Source organism: Bos mutus, chromosome 22 (assembly GCF_027580195.1).
Source record: "Bos mutus isolate GX-2022 chromosome 22, NWIPB_WYAK_1.1, whole genome shotgun sequence".
Taxonomy (NCBI): Eukaryota; Metazoa; Chordata; class Mammalia; order Artiodactyla; family Bovidae; genus Bos; species Bos mutus.
The window spans coordinates 33,641,529-33,656,479 of record NC_091638.1 but is presented as its reverse complement, the minus strand read 5'-3'; the positions used below and the strand labels follow the sequence as shown (position 1 = coordinate 33,656,479).

At 40.0% G+C, this 14,951-nt stretch overlaps 1 protein-coding gene across 1 annotated transcript in view; it reads left to right on the top strand.

Moving 5' to 3' along the window:
• The window catches only part of TAFA1 (TAFA chemokine like family member 1), a 503,839-nt gene that overhangs the window by 87,346 nt on the left and 401,542 nt on the right, over positions 1–14,951 (top strand). The gene's annotated exons all lie outside the window — the stretch shown is intronic.

Here is a 14,951-nt window from a genome sequence, read left to right as displayed (position 1 = left end):
AAACAGGGCTCAAAGAGGCTAAATGACTTGCCATAATAGCAGACTTCAGAGAATTTCCTGCCTCTCACTGTACCACAGTGCTTTGGATACCTTATCTTATTCTGTTATTCCAGTAACTCTGTGAGATTGGAATATTAGTTACATTTTCCCCCTATGGAAACTAACGCTCAGAAAGGTTAGGTAACTTCTCCAAGATCACACAGCTTGTAAATGGAAGACCTGGGATTTAAAACAACAAAGCCTATAATCCTAAACTTTAAATTAAACTATTATAGCAACTTGATAGTCAATAGAACACTCTATTACTATGGACCAAGTCTAAATAATACATATACACATATATTCCCTACACCTTCAGAGAGTTATAATCACAAAGCACTTTCATATAGATTAAAAGTGAGAGTTTGGGAAAGTTATTCTCAGAGATAATGATGAAGAGCCAGGGTGAAGACTGGAGGGTTTTGTAAACACCTAACTGCCATCCAGCAGGTGTCTGCCCCCAGGCTCACACAACAGGTAAAGTGGTGTCTTGGGATAAGAGTGAACAGTTCTTTCCCTAGATGTGCTTTTCTCTCTATACCATGTTTTTGTGAGCTGGCGGATTTAATAACAGATGCTCTGGGATCATTCTTACTAAAGCAAAAGAATTGTCTCCATAGATTCATTTCTTGCCCAATGTTCACCATGAGCACATCCTAAAAGAAATGATCATCTGACAGAAAAACACAGTAGAGATCACAATGGGATTGGGTTTCTCATGATGATAATGACAGAATTGCCACTTCATTAACATAGAGTTTTACACAGGACACTTCTTTCCTATCATATCCCTTAAATGAAAGAAACACCTTTCAGCCTCAAGGCCATAATACTTATGTTCAGGTTGAAGAAGAATTTGTTTCTATATAAGTTTGAGTAAGCAAACAAATTATCTCTTCTGTTTGTTTTTCATCACGATCTACGTTTGATCCTGTGTTCACTTCATGGCAAACCAATATGAAACATTTCCCATTTGTCCTGAAATGAGCATCAAATGAAATATCTTTTCATGTACAGCTTGGGCTTGTATTCTGTTGTCTCAGAACAGTTATTTGGTGCTTTGAATACAGTTAGATTGAATTATCTCATCCTTCAATAATGATAGGAGAGTGAAGAAGGGAAATGTGTCTTTTTCCTTTATGTAGCTTACAGTCTGGCAGAAAGATGGATCAGGGTATTTCATTGGTCTTGTTCCTGCTGTACCCAGTTCCTGGCACTTAATAAGTGCTCCATAAATGCTTGTTGAATGAGTATATTCACAGTGAAGTTTAGTAAGGACTATGATAGAGAGATTACCAGATAACCATGGAAATGTCTAGCACTGGACCTATTTCCCCAACAGAGATTTGGGGCAGAAGCTCTTTCTACCATACTTGACAGCCTCACTGAAAGAGAACCCTCACAGCATGGTGATCCAGACGACACCCCCAGTGTCAGAAAAATATGGATCCCAATTCTGCTTCCTCACATGCTCTGCATGAAAGTGTCCACAGGCTGTCCCTCCTGTTTTCTTATATGTAAAACGGTAAATGACTCATGTAATGCTCCTAGTGACCAGCACATGCTAAGCAGTCAATATGAGTAACTGCCATTGTCTTCAAAGGATTGGTTTGGGTTCTCATTATGTAGAACTATGTTATTCCTTCCAGGCAAAACTTTGCAGTGGATTTAGTGTCCTAAAAGACTCATGATAGAACTCAATAACTGAATGCCTCAAATAGTAAAAACATTCACAACCTCCTAACTGAAGACATTTTGAAGTGTGGTTATTTTTTAAAGGTTTATATTCAGTTCAGTTCAGTTCAGTCTCTCAGTCGTGTCCAACTCTTTGTGACCCCATGAATCACAGCATGAAAGACCTCCCTGTCCATCAACAACTCCTGGAGTTTACCCAAACTCATGTCCATTGAGTCGGTGATGCTATCCAGCCATCTCATTCTTTGTTGTCCCTTCTCCTCCTGCCCCCAATTCCCCCCAGCATCAGAGTCTTTTCCAATGAGTCAATTCTTTGCATGAGGTGGCCAAAGTATTGGAGTTTCAGCTTTAGCATCAGTCCTTCCAAAGACATCCAGGACTGATCTCCTTTAGAATGGACTGGTTGGATCTCCTTGCAGTCCAAGGGACTCTCAAGAGTCTTCTCCAACACCACAGTTCAAAAGCATCAATTCTTCGGCACTCAGCTTTCTTCACAGTCCAACTCTCATATCCATACATGACCACTGGAAAAACCATAGCCTTGACTAGATGGACCTTTGTTGGCAAAGTAATGTCTCTGCTTTTCAATATGCTATCTAGGTTGATCATAACTTTCCTTACAAGGAGTAAGCGTGTTTTAATTTCATGGCTGAAGTCACCATCTGCAGTGACTTTGGAGCCCACAAAAATAAAGTCTGACACTGTTTCCATTGTTTCCCCATCTATTTGCCATGAAGTGATGGGACCAGATGCCATGATCTTCGTTTTCTGAATGTTGAGCTTTAAGCCAACTTTTTCACTCTCCTCTTTCACTTTCATCAAGTGGCTCTTTAGTTCCTCTTCACTTTCTGCCATAAGGGTGGTGTCATCTGCATATCTGAGGATATTGATATTTCTCCCGGCAATCTTGATTCCAGCTTGTGCTTCTTCCAGCCCAGCATTTCTCATGATGTACTCTGCATAGAAGTTAAATAAACAGGGTGACAATATACAGCCTTGATGTACTCCTTTTCCTACTAGGAACCAGTCTGTTGTTCCATGTCCAGTTCTAACTGTTGCTTCCTGACCTGCGTATAGATTTCTCAAGATGCAGGTCAGGTGGTCTGGTATTCCCATCTCTTTCAGAATTTTCCATAGTTTATTGTGATCCACACAGTCAAAGGCTTTGGCATAGACTATAAAGCAGAAATAGATGTTTTTCTGGAACTCTCTTGCTTTTCCGATGATCCAGCATATGTTGGCAATTTGATCTCTGGTTCCTCTGCCTTTTCTAAAACCAGTTTGAACATCTGGAAGTTCACAGTTCACGTATTGCTGAAGCCTGGCTTGGAGAATTTTGAGCATTACTTTACTAGCGTGTGAGATGAGTGCAATTGTGTGGTAGTCTGAGCATTCTTTGGCATTGCCTTTCTTTGGGATTGGAATGAAAACTGACCTTTTCCTGTGTTGTGGCCACTGCTGAGTTTTCCAAATTTGCTGGCATATTGAGTGCAGCACTTTCACAGCATCATCTTTCAGGATTTGGAATAGCTCAACTGGGATTCCATCACCTCCACTAGCTTTGTTTGTAGTGATGCTTTCTAAGGTCCACTTGACTTCACATTCCAGGATGTTTGGCTCTAGGTCAGTGATCACACCATCGTGATTATCTGGGTCGTGAAGATCTTTTTTGTACAGTCCTTCTGTGTATTCTTGCCACCTCTTCTTAATATCTTCTGCTTCTGTTAGGTCCATACCATTTCTGTCCTTTATCGAGCCCATCTTTGCATGAAATGTTCCCTTGGTATCTCTAATTTTCTTGAAGAGATCTCTAGTCTTTCCCATTCTGTTGTTTTCCTCTATTTCTTTGCATTGTACATCCAAATGAATGACCAGTGTTTTCTTAAGAAGAGCAGAATGTTGTACTCTGCTGTGCTGCTCCCCTACCCCAACTGCCTTGTGATTTGAGAGTAGCCCTTGGATCTTTTAAGCCTCAGTTCCCAAAGCTCTGAAATGCAAAGAATTAAAACTAATGTATTTAGGCATTTACTTTTCTATCTCAGAGAATTTTTAGGAACCCAAGTCTTCCTAGGTTCTACTTCTTTGATTCATTGAGTCATCAAATACTTATTGGTCACTACTCATTTGCAATGCATCATGCCAGTCATCAGTTCAGTTCAGTTGCTCAGTTGTATCAGACTCTTTGCAACCTGATGGACTGCAGCACGCCAGGCTTCCCTGTCCATCACCAACTCCTGGAGCTTACTCAAACTCCAATCCATTGTGTCAGTGATCCCATAGAACCATCTCATCCTCTGTCCTTCCCGCCTTCAATCATTCCCAGCATCAGGGTCTTTTCTAATGAGTCAGCTCTTCACATCAGGTGGCCAAATTATTGGAGTTTCAGCTTCAACATCAGTCCTCCCAATGAATATTCAGGACTAATTTCCTCTAGGATGGACTGGTTGGATCTCCTTGCTGTCCAAGGCACTCTTAAGAGTCTTCTCCAACTCCACAGTTCAAAAGCATCAATTCTTCAGTTCTCAGCCTTCTTTATAGTCCAACGCTCACATCCATACATGACCCCATAGCCTTGACTAGACAGAACTTTGTTGGCAAAGTAATGTCTCTGCTTTTTAATATGCTGTCTAGGTTGGTCATAACTTTTCTTCCAAAGAGTAAGCATCTTTTAAATTCATGGCTGCAGTCACCACCTTCAGTGATTTTGGAGCCCAGAAAAATAAAGTCTGTCACTGTTTCCCCATCTGTTTGCCATTAAGTGATGAGACCAGATGCCATGATCTTAGTTTTCTGAAGGTTGAGTTTTAAGTTAACTTTTTGACTCTCCTCTTTCACTTTCATCAAGAGGCTCTTTAGTTCTTATTTGCTTTCTGCCATAACGGTGGTGTCATCTGCATATCTGAAGTTATTGATATTTCTCCTAGAAATCTTGATTCCAGCTTGTACTTCATCCAGCCCAGCATTTCTCATGATGTATTCTAAATATAAGTTGAATAAGCAGGGTGACAATATACAGCCTTGATGTACTCCTTTCCTGATTTGGAACTGGTCTGTTGTTCCATTTCCAGTTCTAACTGTTGCTTCTTGACCTGCATACAGTCATAAGATGGGATACATGCCTCAAGGAAGTGTGTGGTAGGGAAGTAGGTAACAACAAACATATGTATACATTATTATAAGGGAAGATAGTTACGGTAGAGAGAGGTGCTAAGATTGCCAGTCATATATAAAGAGGCTTTTGGCTCAGTCTAGGACTCTTAGTGGAGAAGGCAATGGCACCCCACTCCAGTACTCTTGCCTGGAAAATCCCATGGATGGAGGAGCCTGGTAGGCTGCAATCCATGGGGTTGCTAAGAGTCAGACATGACTGAGTGACTTCACTTTCACTTTTCACTTTCCTGCATTGGAGAAGGAAATGGCAAGCCACTCCAGTGTTCTTGCCTGGAGAATCCCAGGGATGGGGGAGCCTGGTGGCTGCCATCTATGGGGTCACACAGAGTCGGACACAACTGAAGTGACTTAGCAGCAGCAGCAGCAGCAGGACTCTTAGGTCCAGTAGATGGATACTGTGATTTCATAATCCTAGCCCCAAATTCAGTGTTTAAAACTGCTTGTCAGTAGGTCTGCTGTGAACCTTTAGACTGCATTCAGCTCAATGCAAATCTAAGCATTCTTTTCCTGATCATCATTTATTATTCCAGCTATCTGTTTATCCAACATCAATCCATTAATTAATAAAGGGATATTTCCTGATATTCCTTGCAATGAATTGATAAAGAAATACTTCCTGAGCACATATTGTGTTTCCAGTACTACGCTCTGAAATCAGGGATAAGTGAAATTCCATTCCTCTCCTTAAGAAGCTCCTAGTTTGAGAAAATGCAGGGGAAAATGCAGATTGCTGTAGCCAGGAGCAGAAACAGAAGGCTGAGAAACAGTGGAAGTTGGTGTTTTCACACTTGGCCAGCACCATATGCTTAGGGACGTGGACAACCACTCCAGGTTCTGGAAGGTGTAGACCCTGTCCTGACTGTGGGAAAGGCACAAGATGAATCTCTGTAGAGAACGGAGGTCTCAAATGTCCCATACATCAAAATAGAGAGGTTATGCAATAGAAGGAGCTTCCCTCAGTTTTGAAGCAGAGAAAAGGGGAGCAGCAGTAGAACTAGAAAGCTGTCCAGCTCTTATGAGAAGGCTGAGGCTGGGAGGATTTTGCCCAAGGAGTATTAAATGAGCTTAGCTTTTTCTTCAGAGAAGGGGTAGGGTGAGACTTTATTTAACAATCAAATGCCTTGTCAAAGACAAAAAGGCATCCCAGACTGTGTTTCACTTTTTACAAGAATAAAGATAAAGGTGTTACAGTAACTTTTTGTCATTTCTACTCGAAATTATAGCTTTAGTTTCTGGTGGAAATGATTTCTTTCTTTCCTTCCGTGCTAATTCATTTCAGCAAGACACATCAAGAGTGGCTTGAGCTGTGAGGCTGATGGGATTTCTTAAAGTTTAGAAGAGACAATTCTCCTAAAATTCTCCCCCAACAAAAAATTCTGAAATCACTTTCCAGTTCTTTAAATACCCTGAGCTTAGGATTTAAAAGCCTGTTGCTTTACTACCATTCAATTATCTACCTCTCAGGTAACTGTGATATTATAATTTTGTGACATCCTATAGTGCTATCCAAGCATTCAATTATATGTATAGCAGGGTTTTATACTAACCTGATTAATAAGGGAGGGGACTGGGTAGAGGCATTAATGTCAGTTAACTCATCACATGCACAGGAAGCTTTTATTTCCCATACTGAATTGCCATCTATACACACAAAATTTTAGCTGGCACTGAGTCTCAGACCCATGGTTATATAATAAAATCTGTAATTTGCTATTCTGTATTATGATTATTAGAACTTCACTGATCAATTTCTGGGATGATAGGAAAAAGATGCCTGGCCTTGCAGGCTATCTCAATTAGGAATCTATTTCCACCACTTGCCAGGAAGAAAACCACATAATTGTCTGGTTCTTAGATTTTTCATCACTTATAGCAATACCATCCTCACACCCAGGCCAACTAGCCCTGTTCTCGGCTTTGGTCCTTAGGGTCCAGCTCTGCTCTCTGCCGGTTGTGTCCCTCCCCATGGGAATCTTCAGGCCCAGAACTGTGTCCATCCAGAACCCATGCCCTCTCTACCTCCCAGGCTGTGAATATTTGAAACCCAAGGATTCTCAGTACACCCTGAACCTGTTTTCAGACTCTCTTTGCCTGAGTTTATTCTATCAAGGTAAGGAAAGGATGTTGAGGGTGTATAGACATGGTGTGACCAAAGGGTAGATATTTCTGTGTTGGGGATAAAGGACATGGGTATCTGAAATCATGTGCTTAACTCTTAAGACCAGAGACTGGTATCAGGCATAAGAGAAGGGAGGCAGGCTGGAGAGAGGATCTCCATTTGTACTCTTGCTTCCTGCCCCTCCAGTGTTGGTCAGGCGTGCTCAGACCCTTGAGCACCTGCTCTTTAGGAGGAGATGCAGCGGGATAAGCTGCTAGAAGGATAGCCTTATGCTTTTAGGTTGGAAGTGTCATGGGCTAAGTGTGTTTAAAGATTTTCTTGTTCATAAATATGCTTATTAACTACTGTCACAGTGATGTCAGCCTTAGCAATTCATTCCTTGAGTTTTAACACTGAATATTTGTTGAAATATAGAAAGTTCTTTGGGGGTGCAAATACATCTATATTTTTCACGAGCAGCAATTAACATTTTTGCATGTGTTTATTCCATTAGCTAGTTATTTACCAAGGCTCAGGGGAAACACACAGGTTTTAGTAACTTTCACTGGTGGTGAATTACTGTCTGGAAGATTATTAGAATTCCTAATTTACAAGGAATTTCTAAGTTACTGGTTTCAGTACTATAATAATAAGTAATAATATAATAGTGAGTAACTAATCAGCACTGTAATAATAAGTAATGAATAAGTAGTTAATATTCATTGAAGATTTGCTATGTACCTGTTCTGTTCTAAATACCTTGTATTGTTCTGTGCTGTGCTTAGTTGCTCAGTCCTACTGACTCTTTACAACCCCATGGACAGTAGCCCATCAGGCTCCTCTGTTCATGGGGATTCTCCAGGCAAAAATGCTGGAGTGGGTTGCCATGCCTTCCCCCAAGGATCTTCCCAACCCAGTGATTGAACCCAGGTCTCCTATATTGCAGGCAGATTCTTTACTGACTGAGCCACTAGGGAAGCCCAAGAATACTGGAGTGGGTAGCCTACCCCTTCTCCAGGGGCTCTTCCCAACCCAGGAATTGAACCTGGGTCTCCTCATTGCAGGCAGATTCTTTACCAGCTGAGCTACCAAGGAAGCCCTCTAAGCACTTAAAATGATCATATCATTCAATCCTCCTAGAACATAGGAAGTGGGTTCTTTTCTTATCCATATTGTAAAGATGAGAAAACCTGAGGCTCAGAGAGTGTAAATAATTTTCCCAAATCCTAGAGTTAATAAGTAGCAGAGTCAAGCTTTGAACCCAAGTTTTTGATTACTCCTTCCCATTGGCTTAAGACTCCTTCTTTATTTGCATATGTCTTTTGTCAACCTAACTTACTGACTTATCATTCATGTGTCTCCAGTGCACTATAGGAATTTGAAGTCTAATGTTAAGCCATCTTGCCTATAATAATTGATCTTTATTGCTTTTATTATTATAATTGTCCCATTCTAAACTCAGTAGCCACTTTATACCAGTCTTTTACCCTGATCATTAAGAGGCTTGGGAGACTGCCAACATTCATACTAATATGGGTCTACTGTGTTTATTTAACTAACCACCAAAGTGATAAACTGGCATTGAACAATTCCAAGGACAATTCCCTAAGAATCATTACATCATTCAATTAAGAAGATGTATGGCAGATATAAAAATTTTAAATGAGAAAAATATATGTAAATATTGTGAAATACATTAACAGAAAAACATCATTAATTTTTTATTGGAATTAAAAATATCACAAACCTAGAATATATTGTCACCTTTCAAGGAAATGAATTACCTTTATATTTCATTTATTGTACACTATTACTTTGGAATGAACTTCCTGCCTTTTAATAAAATGGGAGTGAAGATCTTTAACTCTAAACCAGGGGCCAGGTCAGGCCCACAGCCTGTATTTTTTTAGGTAAAGTTTTATTTAAAAAAAACTGAACTAATTTGTTTACATATTGTCTATAACTGTTTTTGTGCTGCAACAGCAGAGTCAAGTACTTGTGACAGAGATCACTGGCATGCAAAGAATACGATAGTTACTCTTTAGTCCCTTATATAAAAGTTTAAAGACTCTAAGCAATTTTCCAAACAGAAATGTTGGTTGATATATACTGCAATAATAATTTAAGAGTCCCATCTAACTGGAGACATTTCAAAATGACTAAAACACAGTTGTGTCAAACATTGTTTCAGTTCAGTTCTGTTCAGTTGCTCAGTCATATCAAACTCTTTTCAACCCCATGAACTGCAGCATGCCAGGCCTCCCTGTCCATCACCAACTCCAAGAGCTTACCCAAACCCATGCCCATTGAGTCAGTGATGCCATCCAACATCTCATCCTCTGTCGTCCCCTTCTCCTCCTGCCCTGAATCTTTCCCAGCATCAGAGTCTTTTCAAATGAGTCAGCTCTTCGCATCAGGTGGCCAAAGTATTGGAGTTTCAGCTTCAACATCAGTCCTTCCTAGGAATACCCAGGACTGATCACCTTTAGGATGAACTGGTTGGATCTCCTTGCAGTCCAAGGGACTCTCAAGAGTCTTCTCCAACACCACAGTTCAAAAGCATCAATTCTTCAGTGTTCAGCCTTCATAGTCCAACTCTCACATCCATACATGACCACAGGAAAAACCATAGCCTTGACTAGATGGACCTTTGCTGGCAAAGTAATGTCTCTGCTTTTGAATATGCTATCTAGGTTAGCCATAACTTTCCTTCCAAGAAGTAAGTGTCTTTTAATTTCATGGCTGCAATCACCATCTGCAGTGATTTTGGAGCCAAAAATAAAATAAAATAAAATCAGCCACTGTTTCCACTGTTTCCCCATCTATTTGCCATGAAGTGATGGGACTGGATGCCATGATCTTAGTTTTCTAAATGTTGAGCTTTAAGCCAACTTTTTCACTCTTCTTTCACTTTCATCAAGAGGCTCTTTAGTTGCTCTTCAGTTTCTGCCATAAGGGTGGTGTCATCTGCATATCTGAGGATATTGATATTTCTTCCAGCAATCTTGATTTCAGCTTGTGCTACCTCCAGCCCAGCGTTTCTCATGATATACTCTGCATATAAGTTAAATAAGCAGGGTGACAATATACAGCTTTGACGTACTCCTTTTCCTATTTGGAACCAGTCTGTTGTTCCATGTCCGCTTCTAACTGTTGCTTCCTGACGTGCATATAGGTTTCTCAAGAGGCAGGTCAGGTGGTCTGGTATTCCCCTCTTTCAGAATTTTCCACAGTTTATTGTGATCGACACAGTCAAAGGCTTTGGTACAGTCAATAAAACAGAAATAGATGTTTTTCTGGAACTCTCTTGCTTTTTTTCGATGATCCAGTAGATGTTGGCAATTTGATCTCTGGTTCCTCTGCCTTTTCTAAAACCAGCTTGAACATCTGGAAGTTCACGGTTCACATATTGCTGAAGCTTGCCTTGAGGATTTTTCACATTACTTTACTAGCATGTGAGATGAGTGCAATTGTGCAGTAGTTTGAGCATTCTTTGGCATTGCCTTTCTTTGGGATGGGAATGAAAACTGACCTTTTCCAGTGCTGTGGCCACTGCTGAGTTTTCCAAATTTGCTGACATATTGAGTGCAGCACTTTCACAGCATCATCTTTTAGGATTTGAAATACCTCACCTGGGATTCCATCACCTCCACTAGCTTTGTTCATAGTGATGCTTCCTAAGGCCCACTTGACTTCACATTCCAGAATGTCTGACTCTAGGTGAGTGATCACACCATCATGATTATCTTGGTCGTGAAGATCTTTTTTGTACAGTTCTTTTGTGTATTCTTGCCACCTCTTCTTAATGTTTTCTACTTCTGTCAGGCCCACACAGTTTGGGGTCTCTAAAATGTTCAGCCAGTTAAAAACAGCGTGTTTTATTTTACTGCCACAGTTACTTGAGAAAACTTGCAAAATCAAGGTGAGGTTCCCTCAATCCTATGGTTGTTCTTAAAGCAAAACTATGTTTATCAAATTTACTTATGAAGTGGAAATGAAAAGGCACAGAAAGTAACGGAAGGTTTTGTGATAAAACCCAGAATCTGATATTTACTTTTTTCTTTAAAGCAGAATTATAATGGGAAAATAAAAATACCAAAGTTCACGTGAGAAATATATTTTTTCTACTAAATAAAGTAAAAAGAAAACATACTCACGCTTGTTTCCGACTATAGAGGTCTCTTTTCAGAGACCCATTTCTATATAATAATACAAATTAGTATTTTCATACTTTGGATCACTTAGTTTATTTATAAGAGGCAGAATTTCCCTTGCAATTGAGCTGCCTCCCTGTGCAAACCAGGCTTAATCTACCTGGTACTCACAGATTAACCACCTAAAGCCTAGCAGACAGGATGTCAGAAACAGATATTGGTTCAGAAGACAAAAGGTGGTAGAGAATACAGTTTTCTCCAAGTGAATTTGATGACCCTAACTCAACCAGCCTGGTGGCTCAGACAGTAAAGAATTCACCTACAATGCAGGAGACCTGGGTTTTATCCCTGGGTTGGGAAGATCCTCTGGAGAATGGAATGGCTACCCACTGAGTATTCTTGGCTGGAGAAGCCCATGGGCAGTGGGTCTTGACAGGCTACCATTCATAGGGTCGCAAAGGGTCAGTCAAGACTGAGTGATGAGTAACAACTTTTTTTTTTTTTAACTCAACCACGGTTTTTGATCTCTAACATTTTATCCTCAGGTATGCCTTTTTTTTGAAAGAAATCATAAAAATGCCAAAGGTAAAGTCTTGTGTCTACTTTGACATACAAAAATTGTTATGGTAGTAAAAAGGAAAGTAGATTTCAAAAATGTTGCTGGAACAATTTGAAATTCATATGCAAAAACAAAGACTCTACCCATGTATCACACCATATGCAAAAATTGACTTGAAATATATTAGAGACTAAATGTAAAACCTAAAGCTATCGAACTTTTAGGTGAGTGATGTACAAAAGGAACGGTACACCAAAATCTAAGCGTTCAGTAGCTACTCTGTCGGATAGGATAGCCACTAGCTAGTCAGGTTACTGAGCACTTGAAATGTGATTAGTGCAACTTAGGAACTGAAGTTTTAACTTTATTTAATTTTAATGAATTTGAAGTTAAAATATCTACATGTAACTGGTGGCTGTTGTACTGGACATTTGAGTTTCAGAAGAAATTACAGGAATATGTATTTGTAACTGGGATTTGGCAAATATTTTTTAGGATAAAAAAGCAGATATCATAAATGAAAAAAAAAATGACAAGTTGAACTTTCAGTTTAGTTCAGTTCAGTTGCTCAGTCATGTCCGACTCTTTGCAACCCCATGAATCGCAGCACGCCAGGCCTCCCTGTCCATCACCAACTCCAGGAGTTCACTCAGACTCATGTCCATCGAGTCAGTGATGCCATCCAGCCATCTCATCCTCTGTTGTCCACTTCTCCTCCTGCCCCCAATCCCTCCCAGCATCAGAATCTTTTCCAGTGAGTCAACTCTTCGCATGAGGTGGCCAAAGTACTGAAGTTTCAGCTTTAGCATCATTCCTTCCAAAGAAATCCCAGGGCTGATCTCCTTCAGAATGGACTGGTTGGATCTCCTTGCAGTCCAAGGGACTCTCAAGAGTCTTCTCCAGCATCACAGTTCAAAGGCATCAATTCTTTGGCGCTCAGCCTTCTTCACAATCCAACTCTCACATCCATACATGACCACAGGAAAAACCATAGCCTTGACTAGATGGACCTTTGTTGGCAAGGTAAAGTCTCTTCTTTTGAATATGCTATCTTTATAAACACTAAAAACATGTGCTTTTTTAAAAGATAGTAGCAAAAAATGAAATGACAATTTACTGAGAGAAAATATTTACAACCAAATACCCAATAAAGGACTTGTAGTGAGAGTGTACAAAAAATTCTCAAAATGCAATAATTAGAAAATAAAATAGGCAAATTATTTGAACAGACACTTCAACAGAAAGATGCAAAAGGCAAATAAGCATAAGAAAAGATGTTCAACATCACCAGGCATTAAAGAAAGTCACATTAAAACCACAATGTTACATACCTGATAGAGTGGTTAAAATAAATTGCTTTAAAACTTGAATAATAAAAAATGCCAGCTAGAACGTAGAGCAACTGGAACTCTCATACATTGCTGATGCAAATGTGACATTTCAAAGCCCCTTTAGAATAGTTGGGCAGTTTCTTATAAAGTAAAATTATGACCATTGTTGTGTTGGAATCAGTCCTTAACTCACTCATGCAAATCATTCATCCAACTCCACTTTTAGTGGTGCCATATGGGAAGCTTGAAACAGGCTAGGTGGGAGTCTATACTCAGACACTGGCAAATGCTACAAATAAAAGTTTTCTTCAGGGGAAACAATTATTAAATATCTACCATAATGCAGTGCATATAGCCTAGAAATTGTAGTCCTAGAGAAATTAAAAAGTATGTCCATCCAAGTACTTTGCATTACTGTTTATAGTAGCTCTGTTCATGCTTACCCCAAACTGAAAATGAACAAAATGTTCATCAGTTGGTGAATGGATAAACAAATTGTGGTACATCAACAAATGAAATGCTGCTGCTGCTGCTGCTAAGTCGCTTCAGTCGTGTCCGACTCTGTGTGACCCCATAGACGGCAGCCCACCAGGCTCCCCCATCCCTGGGATTCTCCAGGCGAGAATACTGGAATGGGTTGCCATTTCCTTCTCCAATGCATGAAAGTGAAAAGTGAAAATGAAGTCGCTCAGTCGTGTCCGACTCTTAGCGACCCCTTGGACTGTAGCCCACCAGGCTCCTCCATCCATGGGATTTTCCAGGTGGGAGTACTGGAGTAGGGTGCCATTGCCTTCTCCAATGAAATACTACTACTCAACAGCAAAAAGGAATAAGCTGCAGTTAAATGCAATAACATGATTGCTTTTTAAAAAAACATTAGACTTAAGTGAGAGAAGCCACAAAAGATGACATTTTATAAGAATGGAACAGGAAAAATTATAGGGACACAGCTAAAATTAGTATTTGCCTAAGTAGACTAAGAGTGAGGGAAGAAGGATTAACTACAAAGGACCACAAAGAAATTTTAGGGTGATGAGAATATACTATGTATACCTCTGTTGAAATGTATAGAACATTACACTTCAAGCTGTTGCAGTTTTTATTGTATCTAAATTATATCTCACCAAGTCTCACTTTGAGGGAAAAAACAGATTTCCTCTGGAAAAATACCTGTCTTATACTTTTTGGTTCTCTTGCAAAGAAACTTTTCTGAAAACGTATATGAAAGCAGTCACAATGTATAAGAGAAGTTGAGAGTTTGGTGAGGGAATCTCTTTCTGTCTCTATCTCTGTCTGTCTCTTTATCGCTCTCTCATTTAAAAATAAAACTGCAAACGTGAATTAGTCTAGATGTTTCACTGCACCTGAATATGCAGTATTTTCTTTCAATACGTTCCACATTGCCCCAATTATTTGAGTATAAAAGGTATTCTTGAATTACCAGGCAGCTGTAGTTGGTATTAAATCATCAAATGAGTTTTTAGAGACATGTCACATCTTCAGTTTAGTTCAGTTCAGTCGCTCAGTCATGTCCGACTCTTTGCGACCCCGTGAATTGCAGCACGCCAGGCCTCCCTGTCCATCACCAACTCCCGGAGTTCACTCAGACTCACATCCACCAAGTCAGTGATGCTATCCAGCCACCTCATCCTCTGTCGTCCCCTTCTCCTCCTGCCTCCAATCCCTGATTCAACTAGCATAGAATCAGGCCTATGATAGAAAAGCATTTGATTTATATGCAGAGGTCTAAGAAGTCAAGAAAACATAAATGATCATAAAAATCAGGTCCAGCATCTTGGGCAAGCTGTCTACGTAGCTCTGATGTCATCATTTTCTCATCCTGGTGTAGTGTAGTTTCTCCTGCTTGAGCATCATTTTAAGGTGAGATCAGGTCAGCTGTCTTC